Source organism: Schistocerca cancellata, chromosome 5, assembly GCF_023864275.1.
Source record: "Schistocerca cancellata isolate TAMUIC-IGC-003103 chromosome 5, iqSchCanc2.1, whole genome shotgun sequence".
Taxonomy (NCBI): Eukaryota; Metazoa; Arthropoda; class Insecta; order Orthoptera; family Acrididae; genus Schistocerca; species Schistocerca cancellata.
The window spans coordinates 736090312-736107732 of NC_064630.1; positions in this window are offsets into that span (position 1 = coordinate 736090312).

The following is a 17421-nucleotide window of genomic DNA, read 5'->3' on the forward strand; positions in this document are numbered from 1 at the left end:
CAACCTGAAACCGATAGACCATAGACACTAGATGAACTATTGCAAAAATTCCATGGAGTGAAGGTGATGTCATCTTTGGATTTACGAAGTAGTTTTTGGCAAATACAATTAAATCCGAGGTGTAGGAAATACACAGCTTTCCTCTGTTTTGGAAACTGTTACCAATTTCGAAAATTGCCCTTTGGTCTCAACGTTTCGTCAGCTGCATTTATCGGTGGTTTGAATACAATATTACCGACACACTTAAAAGACAGGATCACCACTTATGTTGACGACATTTTGATCGCAGAAAATTCATGAACAAAACACAACCAAGTATTAAGTGAATTATTACAAACATTTCGGGAACATGGCATTACAGTCAGTTTAGAAAAATCGGACTTTGGTAGAACACAAATCAAATTTCTTGGCCACATTGTTACAACAAAAGGCATTCTACCTCATCCAGAAAAATTAAATGCAATCAAAGAAATGCCCCTACCAACAAACAAGCGACAATTAAGAGGATTTTTGGGACTAATAAATTTTTATCGTCGTTTTATTAGCCTACAAAGCTTGTCAACACCTACATTATGTCAACTAACAGGTAAGAACACAGTTTGGGACTGGGATCATGTTGCTCAAACAGAGTACCACGATTTGAGAACCGCACTACTGAATGCACCTATATTGTCACATCCTGATTTATCCTTTGATTTTTGCCTTTCGACAGATAGCTCAAGATCTGGGCTTGGTGTCCATTTGTTCCAAGAAGTTGTTGAAAATGGAATTCTTACTCAGAAATGTATAGCTTTTGCCAGTCGACTATTAACAAAATCAGAGTGCAACTATTCGGTCACGGAGATGGAAGCATTAGCCATTGTATGGGCGTTTGATAAATTTCGTTACTATCTGCAAGGAAAGCACACAAAAGTATACACCGACCATCGGGCGTTACAATTTCTCATGTCAGCCAAATTAAATCACGACCGTTTAAAACGTTGGTCTTTGTTTCTTCAGGAATTTAACTTCACTGTTATACAGGGTGTTACAAAAAGGTACGGGCAAACTTTCAGGAAACATTCCTCACACACAAATAAAGAAAATATGTTATGTGGACATGTGTCCGGAAACGCTTAATTTCCATGTTAGAGCTCATTTTAGTTTCGTCAGTATGTACTGTACTTCCTCGATTCACCGCCTGTTGGCCCAATTGATGGAAGGTAATGTTGACTTCAGTGCCTGTGTTGACATGCGACTCATTGTCTACAGTACTAGCATCAAGCACATCAGTACGTAGCATCAACAGGTTAGTGTTCATCATGAATGTGGTTTTGCAGTCAGTGCAATGTTTACAAATGCGGAGTTGGCAGATGCCCATTTGATGTATGGATTAACACGGGGCAATAGCCGTGGCGCGGTACGTTTATATCGAGACAGATTTCCAGAACGAACGTGTCTCGACAGGAAGACGTTCGAAGCAATTGATCGGCGTCTTAGGGAGCACGGAACATTCCAGCCTATGACTCGCGACTGGGGAAGACCTAGAACGACGAGGACACCTGCAATGGACGAGGCAATTCTTCGTGCAGTTGACGATATCTCTAATGTCAGCGTCAGAGAAGTTGCTGCTGTACAAGGTAACGTTGACCACGTCACTGTATGGAGAGTGCTACGGGAGAACCAGTTGTTTCCGAACCATGTACAGCGTGTGCAGGCACTATCAGCAGCTGATTGGGCCCCACAGGTACACTTCTGCGAATGGTTCATCCAACAATAAGTCAATCCTCATTTCAGTGCAAATGTTCTCCTTACGGATGAGGCTTCATTCCAACGCGATCAAATTGTAAATTTTCACAATCAACATGTGTGGGCTGACGAGAATCCGCACGCAATTGTGCAATCACGTCATCAACACAGATTTTCTGTGAACGTTTGGTCAGTCATTGTTGGTGATGTCTTGATTGGGCCCCATGTTCTTCCACCTACGCTCAATGGAGCACGTTATCGTGGTTTCATACGGGATACTCTACCTGTGCTGCTAGAACATGTGCCTTTACAAGTACGACACAACATGTGGTTCATGCACGATGGAGTCCTGCCATTTCAGTCTAAGTGTTCGTATGCTTCTCAACAACAGATTCGGTGACCGATGGATTGGTAGAGGCGGGCCAATTCCATGGCCTCCACGCTCTCCTGACCTCAACCTCTTGACTTTCATTTATGGGGGCATTTGAAAGCTCTTGTATACGCAACCCTGGTACCAAATGTAGAGACTCTTCGTGCTCGTATTGTGGACGGCTGTGATGCAATACGCCATTCTCCAGGGCTGCATCAGCGCGTCAGGGATTCCATGCGACGGAGGGTGGATGCATGTATCCTCGCTAACGGAGGACATTTTGAACACTTCCTGTAACAAAGTGTTTGAAGTCACGCTGGTACGTCCTGTTGCTGTGTTTCCATTCCATGATTAATGTGATTTGAAGAGAAGTAATAAAATGAGCTCTAACATGGAAAGTAAGCGTTTCCGGACACATGTCCACATAACATATTTTCTTTCTTTGTGTGTCAGGAATGTTTCATGAAAGTTTGGCCGTACCTTTTTGTAACACCCTGTGTATATTCCAGGTTCACAAAACATCATTGCTGATGCTCTTTCACGAGCACGTGCTGGTTTAGCTCAAAGTAACGAGGAAGATTGCCTAGAAAATAATTAGAGCTTACTCTACATGCAGAAGGTTGCTTTTGAAAACTTCGTTTCATCCTGATTAAGTGACATTGCTCGTGAACAAGAAAAGGATTCGATTTTGAAGGATATAAAAAGAAAGTGGGAGAATAAGTCACATCCTGCTATAAAACAGTTTTATATCATATGTGATAACATCGTATTCAGACGCAGGCGTCCTGACAGTCCTTCTTGGGTTTTATGCATACCAGACGAACTTGTAAATAAACTCATTTGGTACACACATTCAGTTATGCCCACTTTGGTGCGAAGAAATGTTTTCAAAAATTACGAGACACATGTTATTTTTACAATATGGAAAAGAGAATCCGTAAAGTCCTGGCAATATGCAATTTATGTCAGAAAGCAAAACCACCAACAGTGACACACAGAACACTACCATTTCCAATCATCCCAGTCAAATTAAAAGAGATGGCTGCCGTGGACATCTTCGGACCAGTAATAAGATCTAGACAAGGCCATTCATATGTTTTCGTAGCTGTTGAGCTTACTTCGAAATTTGTCTCATTCACACCTTTACGAAAAGCTACAGCAAAATCAGTTTCTACTGCATTCGTCAAGAATTTCTTGAAGGAAGTAGGGCAAGTTGGTAAGGTGATTTCTGACAATGGCCCAAAATTCCGTTCCAACAGCTGGCTGAAAACATTGCGACGCAGGAAAACTAAACCAGTATTTATATCACGTTTTATGCCATCATGTAACCCATCAGAACGTATCATGAAGGAGTTAGGTAAACGTTGCAGATTGTACTGCCATCGCCAACATAGAAACTGGGACGTACATTTATCCGATTTCCAAAACATTATTAATGAACTACCTAATGATTCCACTACCCTGCCTCCACTGCTTGTGTTAAAAAATAAACAACCACCAGATAATATAAAACAATTAGTAGCCTTCCCTGCACAGCGACGTTTAAAACACCATGATGTGGTAAGTATAGCATTACAGAAGATAAAAAAAGCTGCAGACAGAAGAAAGAAGCTGCATAATCCAAGAGTCAACGTCAAGAATTTACAGGTAGGTCAAAAAGTATTGCTTAGATCACATCGACTATCTCATAAGGGAAAATATTTGAGTAGGAAGTTTTTCTTGGTGTATGAAGGACCCTTCCGTATACGACCCATTGCACACACAAACGCTGTGGAACTTGAGACAATACGAACACACAAATCGCGAGGTCTTCATCACCTATCACACATTAAAATTTTTAAGGAATAAGGCCCTAGGGGGTTTACTGATCTTTAGTAAATATATGTTTGGCGAGCGTAGGTGCCCCAGCCGTTACAGTATATTCTTCCAATTTTAATTTTCAGTATTGTTTCACAATCTTTAACTAACCTGTTTATCTATTAATCTTTTACCATCAACCTATCCTGTATGAAAGACCAAGAATGAATGATTATGAATGATTTGTATTGTTTGAGAGAATGAGAACTTTGCAAAGGGACATTTCTGACGAGAGGATTATACCAACTGTTGACATCTTGCGACTGTTCACTGAAACAATGAAATTTTTGTGACTTATTTGAAGGAAAATGCAAGAAATAACTATGTGCGTTTTCTAGGGAGAAATAACATGAAGTAACAGAAACTGTAGACATTATCTTTAGGTAGAATATAGTGTATAAGTGGCTCGGAATTGAGAAGGTATATTTGATGGGCAATAGTATAATTACGAAACCTTCGAACTGACACTTGTTCTGATTTATGAGATAGTTTGAAGAGTGATGATTCATGTGGATTTTTCGTGTTTATTAGTTTGCCAGGTAAGGTGTATTAGGATTTATGGACCACTCATGATTAGTGTGACACATGAGGGAGCACTTTGCAGACATTTATAGAACAACAGAAGGTAAGAAGAAACCCACAACGGTATTCTATGAAGGAAGATATAGCTTATACACATTTGCGTGAAATTTAAGTCACAGTAATGTTAAGGTGGAGTACACACTTACTTAAAATCTAAGTCACAGTAAAGTTAAGACATAGCTATGAGTCACGAAAGGGGTTCTGATACAATTACACAGCAAAGCAAAGTGTTGAATTAAGTGATGAATAAGTGCCAAGAATTTTTTTTTTTTTTCTCTGTGAAATTGTGGAATGGTAAGAATGATAGTTTTGTTTCTCTTCTTCTTGTTGCTGAGGTTGACTTTATAGCATTTCTTACAAGAAACATGATCGCAACCGAAGTTTTATCCATTGCAGAAATGTAAGCACTTAACGTGACGTAATTTTGTGTAGTAGACGATATTTTCAGATGGGAGCGTAGCACGCTTACCGTTAAGGGTCGCGAGAAGAAAGACGTTCCAGAAACAGTCGGCCGTGACAAAAACACCGAGCTATGAACTAGATAATTATGTCGTGCATTAAACGATTTCTTTTCTCTTTCCAGAGCGAAATGACTCTTACGCCAAGAGGCGAGAGTATCTGCCATATTTTATGAATGTGTAAATAGTAGTGTAATATAAGTCAATTTAATATTTATCTTGTGTTTTTTTATTTCATGATTGTAATTTAGTGATGCAGTGCCGATTCCAGCACGAGCTTAAATAGAAGGTGATGATTTTTCTCTTGTCATGTCATAAATTTATTTCTTGTCACCTTGATGAATAAACCATTTCTTTCAGTTTCTACTCTACAGATGGAGGGGTTTTGTGTGTTGTATTTTGTAAATAATTTTTTTATTATGTACTTTGTAGGTTGTTTCTTATTCTTGTTCTTTCTGACCATCCAAGGTATGGCCACACAGATTCATACAAAGACTAGGGAGGCCTCCAAACAGAGACAATGAGGACTCCGTATAAAAACGATTGAGACGCTATACCACAGACATTGACGTTTGACATCAGAAACATTGACAGTCATTACAGACTAATAATTATAAATTTGGTATAACTTAATAATTAGAGCGTAAAAATTCTGACGCAAAGTCACGTAATTATTTACTAAATTTTGTACATATTCATGAACTGATTTGGCGAGCCGTTAGCTAGACTTTTTCTAAATGATTCTGTAACTTTTATTATATATAATAGCATCACTATGGAATTACTTCTCTATTTGTAGGATTATTTAAATAGTTTATAACCAAAATGTACTTAACAATTATTGTAACAAATATTGTAACATTCTCTTTCAGCGTCACTAGTAATGTAAAAATAGTAGGTAATAAGAGTTCGATGGCACAGGATTTATGCCTTGAAATTAAAATGATATTTTTTTGTGTGGTGCCACATTTGTAATGATTCGTGGTCACAATCGAAACTTTGCCATTGTTATTGGCCAAACTAATAGTAAGAAAATTAATTTGCCACCGTGTGGTGAGCCTCATATTATGACTGAATTTAAAAATACATGCCACGAATCGGTGATTGCTGTGGCGAGAAATTTAAAGAAAATTGACTTTGCCACCGTGTGGTGAGCCTCACATTATTCATGACTTGAGATATATGCCACAAATCTGTAATTGCTGCGGCAATACAGTTAAAGGAAACATTTAAATGAGCTCAGAGCTCACATTCCTGTTTATATGACATAATATTATTCCTTGCTTCATTTCTGTAATTAGGTTAGAGATATCGTATTTTAAAGGGAAAAACTATTTTCTATAAAATATGACGTTTTCAGTATACAGAAATACTCTACCGAGACTTGTACTACATACACGAGGTCCCTGAGTCTGCCAACGCTGTCAAACTGTGTCAGCCTGGGAGAATAGACGTTACGTATCGTTGTAAGTGGACACAAGGTCCCTGAGTCTGCCTAGTCTGCCTACGTTGTCAAACTGTGTCACCAGAGGAAAATTTGACTTCAGGTGTGGTTGTCAGTGGATATGAAGTCCCTGAGTCTGCCTACACCGTAAATTAACTGATGTTGGAATATTAGTGTGGTTGTCAGTGGATATGAAGTCCCTGAGTCTACTGCACTTAAAACATGTAGACCTGGTTTCTTTTGGCCAGAGGGAACTGCGAGCATAAAACCATACAGTATCATGTAGTCAGACCACTACTGATTAATGTCATGGAAACGTAAGCGCCCAAATGCAGAAAATAAAATATTATTTTTTACTGGTTATTACGTTACATTAGCTTATAGAAGACTATTCCATGCTTAAGTAGTTACTGTTACACATTTGTTAAAACTTATATGATCTTTTTTATCTACTTATGTAAGAAACTTGTTATATTTCCTTTGATGTTTTCTTATTACATACATACTAGGATAGCAACGTCTTCATATTATTTTTGTAAAAGGAGCCACGTTTTCTCCTTTCCAATCAATTAGGCAAGCAACATTACTGCCATTTTGTATAAAATTTTAACATTTTTCTCTTGCCTATATGCCATGCAAGAAAAGTTTCGTCCTTTCGTAAAAAAAAAAAAAAATACTTAGATGCTAAGCAAGAAATACTTTCAGTCATTGGATATAAATTGTAACATTTTTTCTCTTTGGCTAATTTTTTCGTCGATTTGTAAAAAAATTTTAATTTTTGTTCCTTGCCAATGTGTTAGGCAAGAATCACCCCACAAAATTTTCAAAAATGAGGTTGGGGGTTATGAGAGTTGGCAATACTCTGTTAGGATGTAAAGGTTGGCTACAGCGCGCATACACAAGCTCTGGAATTTGAGATATTGTTGTCACGCCTCGCAGCGCACGGATTAACTAGTGGCAGTTTTGAAGGCAGTGTAGGAGCCCGCCTGCTGTGGTGCGCATGTGTGTTGGGCGAGGGGTCGTCGCCGAGCTGCCGTACTGCCGTGTCCGCCAGCAGCGACACAGTATTTGGTATTTAGTTAATATTTTTTATAATTTGCAGCGCGCTTATTAATTTAAAGAAAAGGGTTTGTGTATGTGCGTAGCAGGTGACGGTAATTTTGATAATGACAGGGGTTGAATTCTTAAGGGGAAACCATTGTTAGATTAAGTATTGATTTCTTTTGCAATTGTCAGGGAATTGTTTCACTATGTATTCAATTGAGAAGTATTTCAGTCTGTCTCAAGAATTTGATTAATTTGTAATATTGCTATAATGCCACTGGAGGCATATTTACAAACGAAGCGATTGTTCAAAGAGCTTCTAGCGTTTTGTTAATTGAATGAGAAAGAATCGCTTTCAGAATATAGTTTTGGAAAAATAAAGAATTATGTGTTTGTGTTATCATTTACCGAGTTTAGATTTGACCAAACCCTTTCTCTTGAATTATATGTAGTTGCAGTAAGCAGCAGCAGCCGCAGCAACAGCAGGAGCCGTCATACAGAACATGCATTGCACTCAGCATTAATAATAGTTTTTTTATGTTTTTGTTAAATAATGGAGTGCAGCAGATCAAGCAGTGGCAGCAGAAAGACCAAGTAAGTTATTTGTTGCGCACAGTACCAATAAGATAAAATAGAGTTTAGGCGATCTCTGTAATAGTAAAGTTAACAAGAGCACAAGCACGAGATTTTCAGTAGAAAACACGAGATAAGAAGATAGAGCTCGCAACTTTCAGCATCTTTGACCCTGTGCAGGACTGTTTAGGTGTTTTAAGCCCTAACAAACAGTTTTTACAATGTGCTTCTCTGTGCTCTCCAGCAATCACAACCTTGAGCTCTCAGCTAACGAACACTTACTGCATGGCAACACTATAATGTATGTCTATTGAGGTAATAGTGACACATGCGAGTTGACATCCATGATCATCTAAGTCAGAACTGCATGGGAGTCAGAGAGAGTTGTATCTAAGATCTTCTGCATCCCATAGAGAAACATGTTGAGCTGAGTGGATGTGATAGGACTCTTTCTTACTTTTATTTTTTTTTGAGCATTCAGTGAAAATGGGAACATGTTATTGTAGCTCCACTAACAGCATACAAAGTGTAAGGCCAGCGCCAAAAGCAAGCTTTCTCTCTCCTGTAATACGAGATAGTAGAAAAGACAGTACAGGAACTGGAAGAAGGATGACGATTTTACTACTGCATTGTGATGCATCCCTAAACTACATACAAGTACTGCATGATCGCATGAGGAGAGCTGGCATAAACTCGATAAAATTACAAGAAAAATGACGGAAAAATACATGCAAACTGAGGGAAGAACGCTGAAATGCGAGAATATGTGCACGTCTTCTGCATGGTGCATGACAATTCTTGTGAATGGGAATGGGTATGTGACAGCAAGAGGAATATGAGAAAAAGTTGACATGGAAACAGTGGCACCCAGGGGAACAGTCCTTTTTCGTCGACAGTGGTAAGATGGCTGGAATAGGATGTTTAACGTGGATAACCACCAAATGTAGAGTAATAAATTTATATATGTCTGATCGCAAGCACAGGTGTGACCCAAAGTTATTGGCAATCGTATTATAAATGTTCGCAGCGTCCTTAGCTAAAGAGCGTTATACACGGTGTTACAAAAAGGTACGGCGAAACTTTCATGAAACAATCCTCACGCACAAAGAAACAAAATATGTTATGTGGGCATGTGTCCGGAGACGCTTACTTTCCATGTTAGAGCTCATTTTATTAGTTCTCTTCACATCACATTAATCATGGAATGGAAACACACAGCAACAGAACGTACCAGCGTGACTTCAAACTCTTTGTTACAGGAAATGTTCAAAATGTCCTCCGTTAGCGAGGATATATGCATCCACCCTCCGTCGCATGGAATCCCTGATGCGCAAATGTAGTCCTGGAGAATGGTGTATTGTATCACAGCCGTCCACAATACGAGCACGAAGATTGGGTTGGGGTTGTTTTGGGGAACACCAGACAGCGAGGTCATCGGTCTCATCGGACTAGGGAAGGACGGGGAAGGAAGTCGGCCGTGCCCTTTGAAAGGAACCATCCCGGCATTTGCCTGGAGCGATTTAGGGAAATCACGGAAAACCTAAACCAGGATTGCCGGACGCGGGATTGAACCGTCGTCCTCCCGAATGCGAGTCCAGTGTGCTAACCACTGCGCCACCTACGAGCACGAAGAGTCTCTACATTTGGTACCGGGGTTGCGTAGACAGGAGCTTTCAAATGCCCCCATAAATGAAAGTCAAGAGGGTTGAGGTCAGGAGAGCGTGGAGGCCATGGAATTGGTCCGCCTCTACCAATCCATCGGTCACCGAATCTGTTGTTGAGAAGCGTACGAACACTTCGACTGAAATGTGCAGGACTCCATCGTGTATGGACCACATGTTGTGTCGTACTTGTAAAGGCACATATTCTAGCAGCACAGGTAGAGTATCCCGTATGAAATCATGATAACGTGCTCCATTGAGCGTAGGTGGAAGAACATGAGGCCCAATAAAGACATCAACGTTCACAGATAATCTGTGTTGATGAGGTGATTGCACAATTGCGTGCGGATTCTCGTCAGCCCACACATGTTGATTGTGAAAATTTACAATTTGATCACGTTGGAATGAAGCCTCATCCGTAAAGAGAACATTTGCACTGGAATGAGGATTGGCACATTGTTGGATGAACCATTCGCAGATTGTACCCATGGAGGCCAAGCAGCTGCTGATAGTGCCTGCACACGCTGTACATGGTTCGGAAACAACTGGTTCTCCCGTAGCACTCTGCATACAGTAACGTGTCAACGTTACCTTGTACAGCAGCAACTTCTCTGACGCTTACATTAGGGTCATCGTCAACTGCACGGAGAATTGCCTCGTCCATTGCAAGTGACCTCGTCGTTCTAGGTCTTCCCCAGTCATAGGCTGGAATGTTCCGTGCTCCCTAAGACGCCGATCAATTGCTTCCTACGTCTTCCTGTCGGGACACCTTCGTTCTGGAAATCTGTCTCGATATAAACGTACCGCGCCACGGCTATTGCCCCGTGTTAATCCATACATCAAATGGGCATCTGCCAACTCCGCATGTGTAAACATTGCACTGACTGCAAAACCACATTCATGATGAACACTAACCTGTTGATGCTACGTACTGATGTGCTTGATGCTAGTACTGTAGAGCAATGAGTCGCATGTCAACACAAGCACCGAAGTCAACATTACCTTCCATCAATTGGGCCAACTGGCGGTGAATCGAGGAAGAACAGTACATACTGACGAAACTAAAAGGAGCTCTAACATGGAAATTAAGAGTTTACGGACACATGTCCACATAACATCTTTTCTTTATTTGTGTGTGAGGAATGTCTCCTGAAAGTTTGCCCGTACCTTTTTGTAACACCCTGTATAGCCAGCTGGGATGACTGAAATATACAACTACAGATTGGATAGCATCTTTGACCCTGTTCAGGACTGTGTAGGTGTTTTAAGCCCTAACAAACAGTTTTTACAATGTGCTTCTCTGTGCTGTCCAGCAATCACAACCGTGAGGTCTCAGCTAACGAACACTTACTGTATGGCAACATTATACTGTATGTCTATTGAGGTAATAGTGATACATGCGAGTTGACTACTGCCTTTGATGCTTTTCTGGAAGAAGGTGAACCATTTGCTACTGTAAATTGACTTATATCCGCATTAAACGAAAACAGAAAGTTTATGGAGTGATCGGTTTTTGAGGAGATCTTGCTGCAGGTAATTTATCACTCATTTAACCATTTTCTCCGTTGTTCTGTCGGCGTGTATCAGGTGTGTGGTATAACCTGCGTTTGACTCGTATACAGCTGCATGTTCTGCGTGTGACATAGAGCACTATCTATCTGTGATAGTTAACAGCAAATCTCTACAAACCACATATATAAATACTACTTGTTAGCCTGAGAATTATCTAGCGGCGGCATGAGGGAGTTGCAAATATCATCTTAATATCACGTTCCTTAGCCGAATCACCTTCTAAATTCGGTCATTTTATTACGAGCTTACACCGCTGACGATGAGCAGCTGAACTTCCGTCTGTTAATATACACCCCACAATCATTTTCTATATTCTATATCGCGGTATTTGTGTGGAAGACCACATCGTTCAGAAGCAATACCATATCTCGATTTATAAGGGTTGTATAGTTCTTAACATGGATATCATTAGCGATGCTGGTACAGGCTGTAATACCAAGACTGCATTTCATGCAGGGCGACTGTAACATAGCTGTTGGGAACGGGTTTTTAATATCTGGTGGCTTCTCTCTTCCTAAGACACAGCGGTACGACTCGCTAGAATAGGAAATGAGGCATATCCATTCATCGCAGATTTTCACTCAGTTTTGTTTGGTATCGCCAGCAGTCAGTTATTGGCAAAATATTATATTTACATGGGGGGTATGTGATACATTCATTTTGATCAGTCGGCTTATAAAGCACTTGTACTGTGGTCAGTCTTCTGACAAGTGCAAAGAAAATGACCATGTCCCGTCGTAAGGGGAGGTATGGATTTGATGTGGAAAATTGCGATAGCTGTAAGGGGAATGAAGGATCTTTTACGTGGAAAATTATGTCCAGTCATAAGAATGACATAGTTCCACGCTTCCAGAGTCACAGCCGTCAGGAGAGCATATTTCCGATACTTCAGCCATTGTCGAATGTCATCAGATTCAGACTGAAATTTTAATATTTAATTGCAAGTGTAGTGATAAATACGTGACTAGGGGTCCGCCCTCCCTCGCGGTAGCGTTCTCGCTTCCCGAGCACGGGGTCCCGGGTTCGATTCCCGGTGGGGTCAGGGATTTTTCCTGCCTCGAGATGACTGGGTGTTGTTGTGTCGTCTTCATCATCATGATTCATCCCCATTACGGTCGGAGGAAGGCAACGGCAAACCACCTCCATTAGGACCTTGCCTAGTAAGGCGGTGCGGGTCTCCCGCATCGTTCCCCTACGCTCTGTAAAGAAGCATGGGACTTCATTTCATTTCATTTCAGTTTCCTAGGACGATTGTGCTTGGCGTGCGGGGAGTGCATGACGGAAGTAGCCTGTGGCCTCAATGATTGACATTTACGGTTTACGGCAGGAGCCGCCTGAACAACATGGGCTGGAGTACAAGAATGCAGCTGACTTAACCATGACTACCTCTATTCGGGTAAATAGCGAACTACTACTCAGTATGCATTGGGCAGCCCTCATAATCGCGGGTGTTCTCCGTGGAAATTTGAGAAGATTCAATACGGATGTGTATTTGTGCTGCACAATTGTTTCCTCCCATGTAGACTGACTGGTTGACTGCTCCTATACATTTTCCCTCTTTATTTAGTTGAGAGAACTTCAATTGATGGGTGTTGTGTGCATCTAGATGGTGGAAAACAGGTGGAAGAGACATTTGCTGATTCTCTATACATGAGAAAAACCTTGGTTGACTTTGTAAAGAACTAGGATGATCTGGAATATGTTGTAACACTGACATAAGTATTCGTTAAAAAATACGGTTGGAACCACCAGTTTCCCCCATTTGTTCGCCTTTTCACGTAAAAATCTACTCAGATGAGATAAGTTTCTCAGTGGTGTTCAGCATGTCCCACCTCGCTGCATCTTGCTAAAGTTTTTGGTTTCTAGAGATTTGATTTCCACTAGTTATCTTCGGAATTACACTGTGCAAGCGATGTGGCTATATAGAGAACTATCGCGTAATATTATGGTAAACCATACATCTTGTAATTCCAGAGTCTGGAGGTGGATGGAGAAAGCATGGCAACAAGCAAAAAAGCAGGTCGTGGTCAGAAACACCAACGCCTTTGTATCAGGATGAACCAGCCCAGCCTTTGTACACCAGTTCAGAGAGGGACCACAGTCCGCTGAGGGCATTCTGGTCACGTATGAGGCAAGAGTGTGGGGGCAGTTGACTCATGAGCGTTGGCGGTGGTGGATGACTGACAGACCAAGCGAGAAATATTTAGTGCTGCAAGGACTATATACAGTGCATGTGCTTATGTTTTTTGGGAACTGTCTTTTCAGTATAGGTACGAGTGTCTTGTGGTCGACAGTTATAAGCAGGATGCAGAAGTGATGATTTTGTATGGTGTAGGATACGAACTGCGTTTACTACATGGATATGGTATGTGATGATATTGCCGAGTTGAAGATCGGTTTCACACTGAAAAATTCAAACTTTCTCTGGCAGTAGAAGAGCAGTTTAATTAAGGAAGTGTCCTTGGCGGTATTTTCTGTATTTCATGATCCATACACCACTTTTGCAGGGTTTAACTGTCAGTGCAATATGGCTGCTGTATGTTTTTTTCGATCTGTACAAAATAGGTTTGCCACTGGAAATCTCGTAATTCGTCTATCTCCAGAAATACACTCCTGGAAATTGAAATAAGAACACCGTGAATTCATTGTCCCAGGAAGGGGAAACTTTATTGACACATTCCTGGGGTCAGATACATTACATGATCACACTGACAGAACCACAGGCTCATAGACACAGGCAACAGAGCATGCACAATGTCGGCACTAGTACAGTGTATATCCACCTTTCGCAGCAATGCAGGCTGCTATTCTCCCATGGAGACGATCGTAGAGATACTGGATGTAGTCCTGTGGAACGGCTTGCCATGCCATTTCAACCTGGCGCCTCAGTTGGACCAGCGTTCGTGCTGGACGTGCAGACCGCGTGAGACGACGCTTCATCCAGTCCCAAACATGCTCAATGGGGGACAGATCCGGAGATCTTGCTGGCCAGGGTAGTTGACTTACACCTTCTAGAGCACGTTGAGTGGCACGGGATACATGCGGACGTGCATTGTCCTGTTGGAACAGCAAGTTCCCTTGCCGGTCTAGGAATGGTAGAACGATGGGTTCGATGACGGTTTGGATGTACCGTGCACTATTCAGTGTCCCCTCGACGATCACCAGTGGTGTACGGCCAGTGTAGGAGATCGCTCCCCACACCATGATGCCGGGTGTTGGCCCTGTGTGCCTCGGTCGTATGCAGTCCTGATTGTGGCGCTCACCTGCACGGCGCCAAACACGCATACGACCATCATTGGCACCAAGGCAGAAGCGACTCTCATCGCTGAAGACTACACGTCTCCATTCGTCCCTCCATTCACGCCTGTCGCGACACCACTGGAGGCGGGCTGCACGATGTTGGGGCGTGAGCGGAAGACGGCCTAACGGTGTGCGGAACCGTAGCCCAGCTTCATGGAGACGATTGCGAATGGTCCTCGCCGATACCCCAGGAGCAACAGTGTCCCTAATTTGCTGGGAAGTGGCGGTGCGGTCCCCTACGGCACTGCGTAGGATCCTACGGTCTTGGCGTGCATCCGTGCGTCGCTGCGGTCCGGTCCCAGGTCGACGGGTATGTGCACCTTCCGCCGACCACTGGCGACAACATCGATGTACAGTGGAGACCTCACGCCCCACGTGTTGAGCAATTCGGCGGTACGTCCACCCGGCCTCCCGCATGCCCACTATACGCCCTCGCTCAAAGTCCGTCAACTGCACATACGGTTCACGTCCACGCTGTCGCGGCATGCTACCAGTGTGAAAGACTGCGATGGAGCTCCGTATGCCACGGCAAACTGGCTGACACTGACGGCGGCGGTGCACAAATGCTGCGCAGCTAGCGCCATTCGACGGCCAACACCGTGGTTCCTGGTGTGTCCGCTGTGCCGTGCATGTGATCATTGCTTGTACAGCCCTCTCGCAGTGTCCGGAGCAAGTATGGTGGGTCTGGCACACCGGTGTCAATGTGTTCTTTTTTCCATTTCCAGGAGTGTATATAGCGGACAGTGCTCCCATACCAGCAGCAGCAGCAGTTTGGAGGGCAAATTCAGTAGGAAACAATTAGAATGCTCCATTCACATGACGTTCCATGACATCAGAGAGTGACAAGACATCCTTCGTGCATGACATAGAAGCCTCGGCAGACTGGCTCGAACAAGACGGGGGCAAGGTATCTATGGAGTGAAGTTCTGTGACGTCTGAGAGTCACGTGATATCTTCCTTGTTCGAGTGTTCAGAGGCAAGTCCAAGCAGATAATTCAGAAAAAAACGGGCAGCTGTCCCTCACCCGCCATTGTGTCTTTACAACACCTCCAGACCAGCAGCTGTAAGACATCGAAAATTCAACGAAATTTCCAGCCATTTTTCTCGTATGTAGGACAGTGCTTCGAATTCTGGTCGTGAAATTGTTATGACTCTCCAGCCTGTGCTTAGAGACAAGTTTGTGTTTCTGGAAATGAGGAAAATAACGTCCATGACTCCAGCAGAGAATATAAACTAAGCCCACTCAGCGTATCAGGAGAGTGATGAACACCACAGCAGCTGTAGGACTCAGAAAGTCCCTCCCCCCCCCCCCCTCTCTCTCTCTGGCAGTGCAATTAGAATGCTCCATTCACAGGACGTTCCATGACATCAGAGAGTCACAAGACATCCTTCGTTGTCCTGTTTAGCGTTACAGAGATATCTATCTCGACCTCCAAGTACCGTCTTGTAGGCGTGTAAAAGCAGATCCGCTGCTCTGAAAAATCATATGAAGTGTCTCAGTGAGGTTTCACTCGTGTGTAGCGATCTTTTTCAAATCCTTCTTCAAGTGTAGCAGTAGTGGTACTCCACGGAATAAAACGTGCAATTAAATCTGAAATTGTTTAAATATTCTTGCATCACCTGCAAAGCTCTCTCCCCCTGTGTGCAGCGGTACATTTAGTTCATGTGACATCTCCAAGTTATGTGTATGGGAATATTTCGCACATTGCTTCGAAACTCCCAAAGCAGTTCGAATTCAACCACAACCTTATTCACCAGATATCGCTCCGTGCGACTTTTTTCTATTTCCAAGGGTCAAAATGGCGGTCAGACACCATTTCCAATGGACCAGGGATGGGAAGCAGGAAGGCTCCACGTATTTCCAATGCAGCATGCGGCCGCCCGTGCGCCTACTGCGTAGCGGTGCTGTGTGCAGGCCAGTGGATGGCTGATGGCGGACGGTTCGTGCTTCACGATCGAAAGAGTCTTAACAGTGTAATTACGTATGATGACTGTTTCATGAGTGGTGTTCCTTGCGCGATTGGAATTAACCATGTGGTCGATTTAATTACTTCTTTTCGATGTATGTTACAAGACCTTCATTTTCCCAAGCAACAGTGAATGATGAGCAAGAGAGACTCAACCGCTACAAACAGAATTTTTTATAAGTAAGCCATATACGCTCTGCTACGTAGTTGAATTTCCTGTCGTGAGGTCCTTCTTCTCCAGCACAGAGCCGCCGTTATCCAGGTAGAGGGCAGGGATGAGGCGGGAGGGTTGGGGGTTTACCAGGAAGGGAGGGGTTAATTAATTAGTCCATCAAATTGGTTGACTGGAAGGGGGCTACTTGAATAACTCATGACTGAAATTGTGCCGATATCAGCGTGGGTTAGGAGGGAGGGCCGGAGGATTCTGAGGAGTTGGGTAGAGGAGGGAGAGGGGGAGGGGTGACGGGAGGTTACTCAGAAGGACAGATCAACTCCAGGGGTCATAATCCACTTAGCAGAACAATAGGTTAAGTGCCTGTCAATCAAAAGAGAACAATATGTGTGCCTCTAAATGTAGACTTGCCCCTGATGCAGGAAATCCATACTAATAAACTGCACTAATGGCGGTGTTGCCGTACTACTGGTGGCTTCCAGTTTCCTCCCTTTTCTCCAATTAACATTCACGTACTGCTTTTCCATGTGTTCCACTTCCTGCTGATGAATTTCAGGGCCACATCGCAATCAAATTTTCCTCTCCCTTAACTACCTGAATAATTTCTTTTAGGATTTTTGTTTCTCATCATATGTGGAACTTATTGGCATATAACTTTGTACTACCGTAGTGTATGGTTTTGCTTCATGTCTA